Below are 13059 nucleotides of genomic sequence, written 5' to 3'. Positions count from 1 at the left end.
GATTTAGAGTTCTGCGGCCAAAGGGGTGCGTTAGCTACGCATGCTTTTTCCCCCCCGCACCTTTTAAATACCGCTGGTATTTAGAGTTCACAGAATGGCTGCGTTAGGCTCCAAAAAAGGGAGCGTAGAGCATATTTACCGCCACTGCAACTCTCGATACCAGCGTTGCTTACGGACGTGGCCAGCTTAAAAAACGTGCTCGTGCACGAATCCCCCATAGAAAACAATGGGGCAGTTTGAGCTGAAAAAAAAAGCGTTCAGCTCCTAACACAGCCCCATGTTTCCTATGGGGAAACACTTCCTAAGTCTGCACCTAACACCCTAACATTTACCCCGAGTCTAAACACCCCTAACCTTACACTTATTAACCTCTAATCTGCCGCCCCCGCTATCGCTGACCCCTGCATATTATTATTAACCCCTAATCTTCCGCTCCGTACACCGCCGCAACCTACGTTATCCCTATGTACCCCTAATCTGCTGCCCCTAACACCGCCGACCCCTATATTATATTTATTAACCCCTAATCTGCCGCCCCCAACGACGCCTATACCTACCTACACTTATTAAACCCTAATCTGCTGACCGGATCTCACCGCTACTCTAATAAATGTATTAACCCCTAAAGCTAAGTCTAACCCTAACACTAACACCCCCCTAAGTTAAATATAATTTACATCTAACTAAATAAATTAACTCTTATTAAATAAATTATTCCTATTTAAAGCTAAATACTTACCTGTAAAATAAACCCTAATATAGCTACAATATAAATTATAAATATATTGTAGCTATTTTAGGATTAATATTTATTTTACAGGCAACTTTGTAATTATTTTAACCAGGTACAATAGCTATTAAATAGTTAATAACTATTTAATAGCTACTTAGTTAAAATAATTACAAAATTACCTGTAAAATAAATCCTAACCTAAGTTACAATTAAACCTAACACTACACTATCAATAAATAAATTAAATAAAATACCTACAATTACCTACAATTAAACCTAACACTACACTATCAATAAATTAATTACATACAAATACCTACAAATAAATACAATGAAATAAACTAACTAAAGTAATATTACAACAATTTTAAACTAATTACACCTACTCTAATCCCCCTAATAAAATAACAAAGACCCCCAAAATAAAAAAATGCCCTACCCTATTCTAACATTAAAATAGGAAAGCTCTTTTACCTTAGCAACCCTGAAAAGGGCCCTTTGCGGGGCATGTCCCAAAGAATTCAGTTCTTTTGCCTGTAAAAAAAACATACAATACCCCCCCCAACATTACAACCCACCACCCACATACCCCTAATCTAACCCAAACCCCCCTTAAATAAACCTAACACTAAGCCCCTGAAGATCTCCCTACCTTGTCTTCACCACGCCGGGTTCACCGATCGATCCAGAAGAGCCTCCGATGTCTTGATCCAAGCCCAAGCGGGGGGCTGAAGATGTCCATGATCCGGCTGAAGTCTTCATCCAAGCGGGAGCTGAAGAGGTCCATGATCCGACTGAAGTCTTCTATCAAGCGGCATCTTCAATCTTCTTTCTTCCGGATCCATGTAGTTCATCCCGCCGACGCTGAACATCCATCTTCACCGACGACTTCCCGACGAATGACGATTCCTTTAAGGGACGTCATCCAAGATGGCGTCCCTCGAATTCCGATTGGCTGATAGGATTCTATCAGCCAATCGGAATTAAGGTAGGAAAATTCTGATTGGCTGATGGAATCAGCCAATCAGATTCAAGTTCAATCCGATTGGCTGATTCAATCAGCCAATCAGATTGAATTTGATTCTGATTGGCTGATTCCATCAGCCAATCAGAATATTCCTACCTTAATTCCGATTGGCTGATAGAATCCTATCAGCCAATCGGAATTCGAGGGACGCCATCTTGGATCCGATCAGATTGAGCTCGCATTCTATTGGCTGATCGGAACAGCCGATAGAATGTGATCTCAATCTGATTGGCTGATTGGATCAGCCAATCGGATTGAACTTGAATCTGATTGGCTGATTCCATCAGCCAATCAGAATTTTCCTACCTTAATTCCGATTGGCTGATAGAATCCTATCAGCCAATCGGAATTCGAGGGACGCCATCTTGGATGACGTCCCTTAAAGGAACCTTCATTTGTCGTCTAGTCGTCGGAAGAAGAGGATGGATCCGCTCGTCATCGGATGGAAGAACATAGAAGATGCGGCTTGGATGAAGATGTTTGCTGGTCCGGATGTCCTCTTCTGCCCGCTTGGATCAAGACTTCAGCCGGAGGATAGATGTCTTCAGCCCCCCGCTTGAGCTTGGATCAAGACATTGGAGCCAGGACGGATCGGTGTGATACCCGGTGTGGTGAAGATAAGGTAGGAAGATCTTCAGGGGCATAGTGTTAGGTTTATTTAAGGGGGGTTTGGGTTAGATTAGGGGTATGTGGGTGGTGGGTTGTAATGTTGGGGGGGGGTATTGTATGTTTTTTTTTCCAGGCAAAAGAGCTGAATTCTTTGGGGCATGCCCCGCAAATGGCCCTTTTAAGGGCTGGTAAGGTAAAAGAGCTTTTCTATTTTAATTTTAGAATAGGGTAGGGCATTTTTTTTTATTTTGGGGGTCTTTGTTATTTTAGGGGGCTTAGAGTAGGTGTAATTAGTTTAAAATTGTTGTAATATTTTTCTAATGTTTGTAAATATTTTTTTATTTTTTGTAACTTAGTTCTTTTTTATTTTTTGTACTTTAGTTACTTTATTTAATTGTAGGTATTTTATGTAATTAATTTATTGATAGTATAGTGTTAGGTTTAATTGTAGATAATTGTAGGTATTTTATTTAATTAATTTATTGATAGTGTAGTGTTAGGTTTAATTGTAACTTAGGTTAGGATTTATTTTACAGGTAATTTTGTAATTATTTTAACTAGGTAACTATTAAATAGTTATTAACTATTTAATAGCTATTGTACCTGGTTAAAATAATTACAAAGTTGCCTGTAAAATAAATATTAATCCTAAAATAGCTACAATATAATTATAATTTATATTGTAGCTATATTAGGGTTTATTTTACAGGTAAGTATTTAGCTTTAAATAGGAATAATTTATTTAATAAGAGTTAATTTATTTTGTTAGATTTAAATTATATTTAACTTAGGGGGTGTTAGTGTTAGACTTAGCTTTAGGGGTTAATACATTTATTAGAGTAGCGGTGAGATCCGGTCTGCAGATTAGGGGTTAATAAGTGTAGGTAGGTGGAGGCGACATTGGGGGCGGCAGATTAGGGGTTAATAAATATAATATAGGGGTCGGCGGTATTAGGGGCAGCAGATTAGGGGTACATAGGGATAACGTAGGTTGCGGCGGTGTACGGAGCGGCAGATTAGGGGTTAATAATAATATGCAGGGGTCAGCGATAGCGGGGGTGGCAGATTAGGGGTTAATAAATATAATATAGGGGTCAGCGGTATTAGGGGCAGCAGATTAGGGGTACATAGGGATAACTTAGGTGGCGGCGGTATACGGAGCGGCAGATTAGGGGTTAAAAAATTTTAATAGAGTGGCGGCGATGTGGGGGGACCTCGGTTTAGGGGTACATAGGTAGTTTATGGGTGTTAGTGTACTTTAGAGCACAGTAGTTAAGAGCTTTATAAACCGGCGTTAGCCCAGAAAGCTCTTAACTACTGACTTTTTTCTGCGGCTGGAGTTTTGTCGTTAGATTTCTAACGCTCACTTCAGCCAAGACTCTAAATACCGGCGTTAGAAAGATCCCATTGAAAAGATAGGATACGCAATTGGCGTAGGGGGATCTGCGGTATGGAAAAGTCGCGGCTGCAAAGTGAGCGTTAGACCCTTTCCTGACTGACTGTAAATACCAGCGGTAGCCCAAAACCAGCGTTAGGAGCCTCTAATGCTGGTTTTGACGGCTACCGCCAAACTCTAAATCTAGCCGTAACTGCGCATTTGAAGCGCGAAAATTAGGCCCGCATGGGAAGCGGTTTAAACCAGCCATGTGTGTTATATCCTTAAAGCATTAAAATATAGCCATGTGAACCCCCAGCACAACGCAACATAACCAGCCATAAAAACTCTTTTATATAATAAAAAACGTTAGGCTGCCCCAGTGTCTTAACCATGCTGCTGCAATTAGCCCTGAATTTTCTTTGCTGCATTTATAAAAACAATAATTTACACAGGATTTCAGTACTACCCTGATATATAGGTCTACTGCTTACCCCTTCCCAACCTGGGAACTATGTCAGCCAATTCTGATATACCATAGTCTCTTCAGAAATAAATGACTGCACATACCTCAATGCTGCTTGTAGCATGAAAACATTCCCCACACTGAAGATTCCTCTTGTACTCCTCAGCAACTCTGTGGGAACCAACATGGATCTTAGTGACATTTGCTAAGATCATCAACCTCAAAGCAGAAATCTTCTTCTATATCCTGCCTGAGAAAAATAGTACTCACCGGTACCATTTTAAAATAAAAAACTTCTTGATTGAAGAAACGAAAAACTATCATTTTAACACCTCTTTCACTTTACCCTTCCTAATAGTAGCATAGGCAAAGAGAATGACTGGGGGTGGAGGGAAGGGAGGAGCTATATATACAGCTCTGCTGTGGTGATCTTTGCCACTTCCTGTTAGCAGGAGGATAATATCCCACAAATAAGGATAAATCCGTGGACTTGTCGTATCTTGTAGAAGAAAACAGTACTTTTACCCGTGTGTGTGTGTGTGTGTGTGATCCGTGTATTAAACAAAGTATGGTGCTGAGAAGGTTACTATGCTGAAATATTTATTATGTTGTACGTCTGGCTTATTAATACTCCAGCAAGTGTAGCTAAGAATAGTACCTTTACCCATGTGTGTGTGATCTGTGTATTATCTTAAACACAGTATGGTGCTGAGAAGGTTACTATGCTGAAATATTTATTATGTTGTACGTGTGGCTTATTAATACTCCAGCAAGTGTAGCTAAAAACAGTACCTTTACCCGTGTGTGAGTGATCCATGTATTATATTAAAGGGACACTGAACCCAAATTTTTTCTTTCATGATTCAGATACAGCATGCAATTTTAAGCAACTTTCTAATTTACTCTTATTATCAATTTTTATTCGTTTTCTTGCTATCTTTATTTGAAAAAGAAGGCATCTAAGGTTTTTTTTGGTTCAGTACTCTGGACAGCACTTTATTATTGGTGGATGAATTTATCCACCAATCACCAAGAACAACCCAGGTTGTTCACCAAAAATTGGCCGGCATCTAAACTTACATTCTTGCATTTCAAATAAAGATACCAAGAGAATGAAGACAATTTGATAATAGGAGTAAATTAGAAAGTTGCTAAAAATGTCATGCTCTATATGAATCACGAAAGAAAAAATTTGGGTTCGGTGTCCCTTTAAACACAGTATGGTGCTGAGAAGGTTACTATGCTGAAATATTTATTATGTTGTACGTCTGGCTTATTAATACTCCAGCAAGTGCAGCTAAAAACAGTACCTTTACCCGTATGTGTGTGTGTGTGTGATCTGTGTATTATCTTAAACACAGTTTGGTGCTGAGAAGGTTACTATGCTGGAATATTTATTATGTTATACGTCTGGCTTATTAATACTCCAGCAAGTGCAGCTAAAAACAGTACCTTTACCCGTATGTGTGTGTGTGTGTGATCTGTGTATTATCTTAAACACAGTTTGGTGCTGAGAAGGTTACTATGCTGGAATATTTATTATGTTATACGTCTGGCTTATTAATACTCCAGCAAGTGTAGCTAAAAACAGTACCTTTACCCATGTGTGTGTGAACACTGGGGTTTTCTCCGGATTGTCTTTCGTCAGTACAATCTCCAAGTCCCTTAACAGGTGAAAACGCTGGGTGAAGTCTGTTTTGCAAATGAATCCCAGTCACCTGACCTTTAATCCGTCCTGAGGTTGGTATTAACAGATTCTTCTGTGAATGTTTCTATGAAACAATATATCTGGTAACTTTGTTGCCGTTGTTTCTATGAAACAATGTCCCTGTGGTTTTATTACCGTTGTTTGCAATTTTACACAGGATTAGAGTGTGTAATCTTCACAGAATTTTTTATGCAGCCTTGGTGATCTTCTCAAGTAAAGATGTTTTAAAGAGCACCACAACAGGGATTATAAAGGCACTCGTTAATATACAAAGTTCTTTGTGAACCTGTGTGGCTCTGTGTGCTCCTTAGAGCAATGCTGGAATGAAAGTGAGTCAGCTGGGGCACTTGCACAGGTTGTGGCAATTAACACTCAGTGATACAAAATGTTTTTTTATGCCACTGTTTTGCTCTTACTGAACCTCTCTTATGATATATGTCAGAAGTGAACAAATCAAAGTTCTGGAATGAGCAAATCTACGCGTTTCGGCAGTCCCCTGCCTTTATCAAGATGCTCACTGTAGCAAATCTAAAGTCTTATATAGCCAGTTTTAGGTAGAATTATGTATTTTAATTGGTTCTCTGGTTATCCAATAAGAAAGTGAACAGTCAGATTTCAACATCTCTCTTAATTGATTATTTAACCTTCTCAGGATTTATTAATTCTTGCTGTTAAAGTCCATTTTAGACCTCACTTTTGTGAAAACATGTATATATCTTAGGCATTTATAATAAAAATCCTAACATTTAAAGGATATTATCATTTGTATTAATAACAAAAAGTTATAGCTTACATTATATATTCCAATAAGACTAACATTTCTAGGAAGCAATGATGTTTAAAATATAAAAAAAAATATAATAAAAAAATAAAAATAATATAATACCTAAAAAAAGTCATATTTAAATTATATTTGAAAATGGTCTTTTTTGTGTATTGGCCTCTTGGTGAAGAACAGTGAGATATTAATTTATGATCTCAATGAATTGTGCAAAATATTGTGCAAAGAATTATGCTAACATACGCCTAGATTTAGAGTTCTGCGCTAGCCGTCAAAACCAGCGTTAGGGGGTCCTAACGCTGGTTTTGGCCGCCCGCTGGTATTTAGAGTCAGTCAGGAAAGGGTCTAACGCTCACTTTCCAGCTGCGACTTTTCCATACCGCAGATCCCCCTACGCCAATTGCGTATCCTATCTTTTCAATGGGATCTTTCTAACGCTGGTATTTACAGTCTTGGCTGAAGTGAGCGTTAGAAATCTAACAACAAGACTCCAGCCGCAGAGAAAAGTCAGTAGTTAAGAGCTTTCTGGGCTAACGCAGGTTCATAAAGCTCTTAACTACTGTGCTCTAAAGTACACTAACACCCATAAACTACCCCTAAACCGAGGCCCCCCACATCGCCGCCACTCTATTACATTTTTTTAAACCCTAATCTGCCGACCGCACACCACTGCAACCTACATTATCCCTATGTATCCCTAATCTGCTGCCCCTAACACCGCCGACACCTACAAAATATTTATTAACCCCTAATCTCCCCCCCCCCAACGTTGCCGCTACCTTAACTACAATTATTAACCCCTAATCTGCCGACCGGACCTCAACGCTACTCTAATAAATGTATTAACCCCTAAAGCTAAGTCTAACCTTAACACTCCCCTAAGTTAAATATAATTTTTATCTAACAAAATAAAATAAATCTTATTAAATAAATTATTCCTATTTAAAGCTAAATACTTACCTGTAAAATAAATCCTAATATAGCTACAATATAAATAATAATTATATTGTAGCTATTTTAGGATTAATATTTATTTTACAGGCAACAGTTAATAACTATTTAATAGCTACCTAGTTAAAATAATTACAAAATTACCTGTAAAATAAATCCTAACCTAAGTTACAATTAAACCTAACACTACACTATCATTAAATAAATTAAATACAAATACCTACAAATAAACACAAATGAATACACTAACTAAAGTACAAAAAATAAAAAAGAACTAAGTTACAAAAAATAAAAAAATAATTTACAAACATTATAAAAATATTACAACAATTTTAAGCTAATTACACCTACTCTAAGCCCTCTAATAAAATAACAAAGCCCCCCAAAATAAAAAAATGCCCTACCCTATTCTAAAATAAAAATTGAAAAGCTCTTTTACCTTACCAGCCCTTAAAAGGGCCTTTTGCGGGGCATGCCCCAAAGAATTCTGCTCTTTTGCCTGTAAAAAAAACCATACAATACCCCCCCAACATTACAACCCACCACCCACATACCCCTAATCAAGATTAGGGGTTAATAATTGTAGGTAGATTAGGGGGTAATAAATATAATATAGGGGTCGGCGATGTTAGGGGCAGCAGATTAGGGGTACATAGGGATAACGTAGGTTGCGGCGGTGTACGGAGCGGCAGATTAGGGGTTAATAATAATATGCAGGGGTCAGCGATAGTGGGGGCGGCAGATTAGGGGTTAATAAGTGTAAGGCTAGGGGTGTTTAGACTCGGGGTACATGTTAGGGTGTTAGGTGCAGACTTAGGGAGTGTTTCCCCATAGGAAACATGGAGCTGCGTTAGGAGCTGAACGCTGCTTTTTTGCAGGTGTTAGGTTTTTTTTCAGCTCAAACGGCCCCATTGTTTCCTATGGGGGAATCGTGCACGAGCACGTTTTTGAAGCTGGCCGCGTCCATAAGCACCGCTGGTATTGAGAGTTGCAGTGGGGGTAAAATATGCTCTACGCTCCCTTTTTGGAGCCTAACGCAGCCCTTCTGTGAACTCTAAATACCAGCGGTATTTAAAAGGTACGGGGGGAAGAAAGCACGCATAGCTAACGCACCCCTTTGGCAACAGAACTCTAAATCTAGCTGTTAGTGACCCCTAGAGAAAAAAAAATTGTATCTCAGATTCAAAAATCATATACATGATTATGTATGGATATATTAAAAATTAATAAAAATAAATTGTGTATCAAACTCTGTGTTCTCATATTTGTGTTTATAATTAAGAATTTAAATCAAACGTGCTATTTAAACCATTTGGATGTGTGGTATTAAATCTAAAAATTAATTCTGCTTCTCTTTTTAGTAATATTTTTTCCATATTTCTTCCTCTTATGTTTGTATGTATTTTTAAAATGCCCCAAAATTTAAGCATTTTAAGTCCCCATTATGTATTTCAGTAAAGTGTTTGTACAATACTGTTTGTATTGATTTATGTTCAATGTGCCAGATGTGTTCTCTAATCCTGTTACGTAGACAGCGACTGGTTTGTCCTAAGTATATCAGATTGCATGAACATTTTATCATGTATATCATATTGTGATCAGAGAATCTTAATATTTCTCTAATTGTGAGGCTTTCTTTACCATTTCTTGATCAAACATCCTTAATGTTATTACTGTGTTTACATGACTTAGATGACAAGCAAGGAAAACAGAATTTATGTTTACCTGATAAATTACTTTCTCCAACGGTGTGTCCGGTCCACGGCGTCATCCTTACTTGTGGGATATTCTCTTCCCCAACAGGAAATGGCAAAGAGCCCAGCAAAGCTGGTCACATGATCCCTCCTAGGCGCCGCCTTCCCCAGTCATTCGACCGACGTAAAGGAGGAATATTTGCATAGGAGAAATCATATGATACCGTGGTGACTGTAGTTAGAGAAAATAAATCATCAGACCTGATTAAAAAACCAGGGCGGGCCGTGGACCGGACACACCGTTGGAGAAAGTAATTTATCAGGTAAACATAAATTCTGTTTTCTCCAACATAGGTGTGTCCGGTCCACGGCGTCATCCTTACTTGTGGGAATCAATACCAAAGCTTTAGGACACGGATGATGGGAGGGAGCAAATCAGGTCACCTAGATGGAAGGCACCACGGCTTGCAAAACCTTTCCCCCAAAAATAGCCTCAGAAGAAGCAAAAGTATCAAATTTGTAAAATTTAGTAAAAGTGTGCAGTGAAGACCAAGTCGCTGCCTTACATATCTGATCAACAGAAGCCTCGTTCTTGAAGGCCCATGTGGAAGCCACGGCCCTAGTGGAATGAGCTGTGATTCTTTCAGAAGGCTGTCGTCCGGCAGTCTCATAAGCCAATCTGATGATGCTTTTAAGCCAAAAAGAGAGAGAGGTAGAAGTTGCTTTTTGACCTCTCCTTTTACCAGAATAAACAACAAACAAGGAAGATGTTTGTCTGAAATCCTTTGTAGCCTCTAAATAGAATTTTAGAGCACGAACTACATCCAAATTGTGCAACAAACGTTCCTTCTTTGAAACTGGATTCGGACACAAAGAAGGCACGACTATCTCCTGGTTAATATTTTTGTTAGAAACAACTTTCGGAAGAAAACCAGGTTTAGTACGCAAAACCACCTTATCTGCATGGAACACCAGATAAGGAGGAGAACACTGCAGATAACTCTGAAACTCTTCTAGCAGAAGAAATTGCAACCAAAAACAAAACTTTCCAAGATAATAACTTGATATCAACGGAATGTAGGGGTTCAAACGGAACCCCCTGAAGAACTGAAAGAACTAAATTAAGACTCCAAGGAGGAGTCAAAGGTTTGTAAACAGGCTTGATTCTAACCAGAGCCTGAACAAAAGCTTGAACATCTGGCACAGCCGCCAGCTTTTTGTGAAGTAAAACAGATAAAGCAGAAATCTGTCCCTTCAAAGAACTCGCAGATAATCCTTTCTCCAAACCTTCTTGAAGAAAGGATAGAATCTTAGGAATTGTTATCTTGTTCCATGGGAATCCTTTAGATTCACACCAACAGATATATTTTTTCCATATTTTATGGTAGATTTTTCTAGTTACAGGCTTTCTGGCCTGAACAAGAGTATCAATGACAGAATCTGAGAACCCTCGCTTTGATAAAATCAAGCGTTCAATCTCCAAGCAGTCAGTTGGAGTGAGGCCAGATTCGGATGTTCGAACGGACCTTGAACAAGAAGGTCCTGTCTCAAAGGTAGCCTCCATGGTGGAGCCGATGACATATTCACCAGATCTGCATACCAAGTCCTGCGTGACCACGCAGGAGCTATCAAGATCACTGATACCCTCTCCTGTTTGATCCTGGCTACCAGCCTGGGAATGAGAGGAAACGGTGGGAACACATAAGCTAGGTTGAAGCTCCAAGGTGCTACTAGTGCATCCACTAGAGTCGCCTTGGGATCCCTGGATCTGGACCCGTAGCAAGGAACCTTGAAGTTCTGACGAGACGCCATCAGATCCATGTCTGGAATGCCCCACAATTGAATTATTTGGGCAAAGATTTCCGGATGGAGTTCCCACTCCCCCGGATGAAATGTCTGACGACTCAGAAAATCCGCTTCCCAATTTTCCACTCCTGGGATGTGGATTGCAGACAAGTGGCAGGAGTGAGTCTCCGCCCATTGAATTATTTTGGTCACTTCTTCCATCGCCAGGGAACTCCTTGTTCCCCCCTGATGGTTGATATACGCAACAGTCGTCATGTTGTCTGATTGAAACCGTATGAATTTGGCCTTTGCTAGCTGAGGCCAAGCCTTGAGAGCATTGAATATCGCTCTCAGTTCCAGAATATTTATCGGGAGAAGAGATTCTTCCCGAGACCAAAGACCCTGAGCTTTCAGGGGTTCCCAGACCGTGCCCCAGCCCACCAGACTGGCGTCGGTCGTGACAATGACCCACTCTGGTCTGCGGAAGCTCATCCCTTGTGACAGGTTGTCCAGGGTCAGCCACCAACGGAGTGAATCTCTGGTCCTCTGATCTACTTGTATCGTCGGAGACAAGTCTGTATAATCCCCATTCCACTGACTGAGCATGCACAGTTGTAATGGTCTTAGATGAATTCGCGCAAAAGGAACTATGTCCATTGCCGCGACCATCAAACCTATTACTTCCATGCACTGCGCTATGGAAGGAAGAAGAACAGAATGAAGTACTTGACAAGCGCTTAGAAGTTTTGATTTTCTGGCCTCTGTCAGAAAAATCCTCATTTCTAAGGAGTCTATTATTGTTCCCAAGAAGGGAACTCTTGTTGACGGAGATAGAGAACTTTTTTCTACGTTCACTTTCCACCCGTGAGATCTGAGAAAGGCCAGGACAATGTCCGTATGAGCCTTTGCTTGAGGTAGAGACGACGCTTGAATCAGTATGTCGTCCAAGTAAGGTACTACTGCAATGCCCCTTGGTCTTAGCACCGCTAGAAGGGACCCTAGTACCTTTGTGAAAATTCTTGGAGCAGTGGCTAATCCGAATGGAAGTGCCACAAACTGGTAATGCTTGTCCAGAAAGGCGAACCTTAGGAACCGATGATGTTCCTTGTGGATAGGAATATGTAGATACGCATCCTTTAAATCCACCGTGGTCATGAATTGACCTTCCTGGATGGTAGGAAGAATTGTCCGAATGGTTTCCATTTTGAACGATGGAACCTTGAGAAATTTGTTTAGGATCTTGAGATCTAAGATTGGTCTGAATGTTCCCTCTTTTTTGGGAACTATGAACAGATTGGAGTAGAATCCCATCCCTTGTTCTCCTAATGGAACAGGATGAATCACTCCCATTTTTAACAGGTCTTCTACACAATGTAAGAATGCCTGTCTTTTTATGTGGTCTGAAGACAATTGAGACCTGTGGAACCTCCCCCTTGGGGGTAGCTCCTTGAATTCCAGAAGATAACCTTGGGAGACTATTTCTAGCGCCCAAGGATCCAGAACATCTCTTGCCCAAGCCTGAGCGAAGAGAGAAAGTCTGCCCCCCACCAGATCCGGTCCCGGATCGGGGGCCAACATCTCATGCTGTCTTGGTAGCAGTGGCAGGTTTCTTGGCCTGCTTACCTTTGTTCCAGCCTTGCATTGGCCTCCCGGCTGGCTTGGTTTGAGAAGTATTACCCTCTTGCTTAGAGGATGTAGAACTTGGGGCTGGTCCGTTTCTGCGAAAGGGACGAAAATTTGGTTTATTTTTAGCCTTGAAAGACCTATCCTGAGGAAGGGCGTGGCCCTTACCCCCAGTGATATCTGAAATAATCTCTTTCAAGTCAGGGCCAAACAGCGTTTTCCCCTTGAAAGGTATGTTAAGCAATTTGTTCTTGGAAGACGCATCCGCTGACCAAGATTTTAGCCAAAGCGCTCTGCGCGCCAAAAT

The 13059-nt window shown here is 40.2% G+C and overlaps 1 protein-coding gene across 1 annotated transcript in view; it reads right to left on the bottom strand.

The window, feature by feature from the left end:
- The window catches only part of LOC128636444 (serine/threonine-protein kinase pim-1-like), a 160307-nt gene that overhangs the window by 29812 nt on the left and 117436 nt on the right, over positions 1-13059 (bottom strand). The gene's annotated exons all lie outside the window — the stretch shown is intronic.

The sequence above is a fragment of the Bombina bombina genome, chromosome 7 (genome assembly GCF_027579735.1).
Source record: "Bombina bombina isolate aBomBom1 chromosome 7, aBomBom1.pri, whole genome shotgun sequence".
In the NCBI taxonomy this organism is placed as follows: domain Eukaryota; kingdom Metazoa; phylum Chordata; class Amphibia; order Anura; family Bombinatoridae; genus Bombina; species Bombina bombina.
The sequence above is the reverse complement of the archived record's forward strand: the minus strand, read 5'-3'. Positions and strand labels throughout refer to the sequence as shown.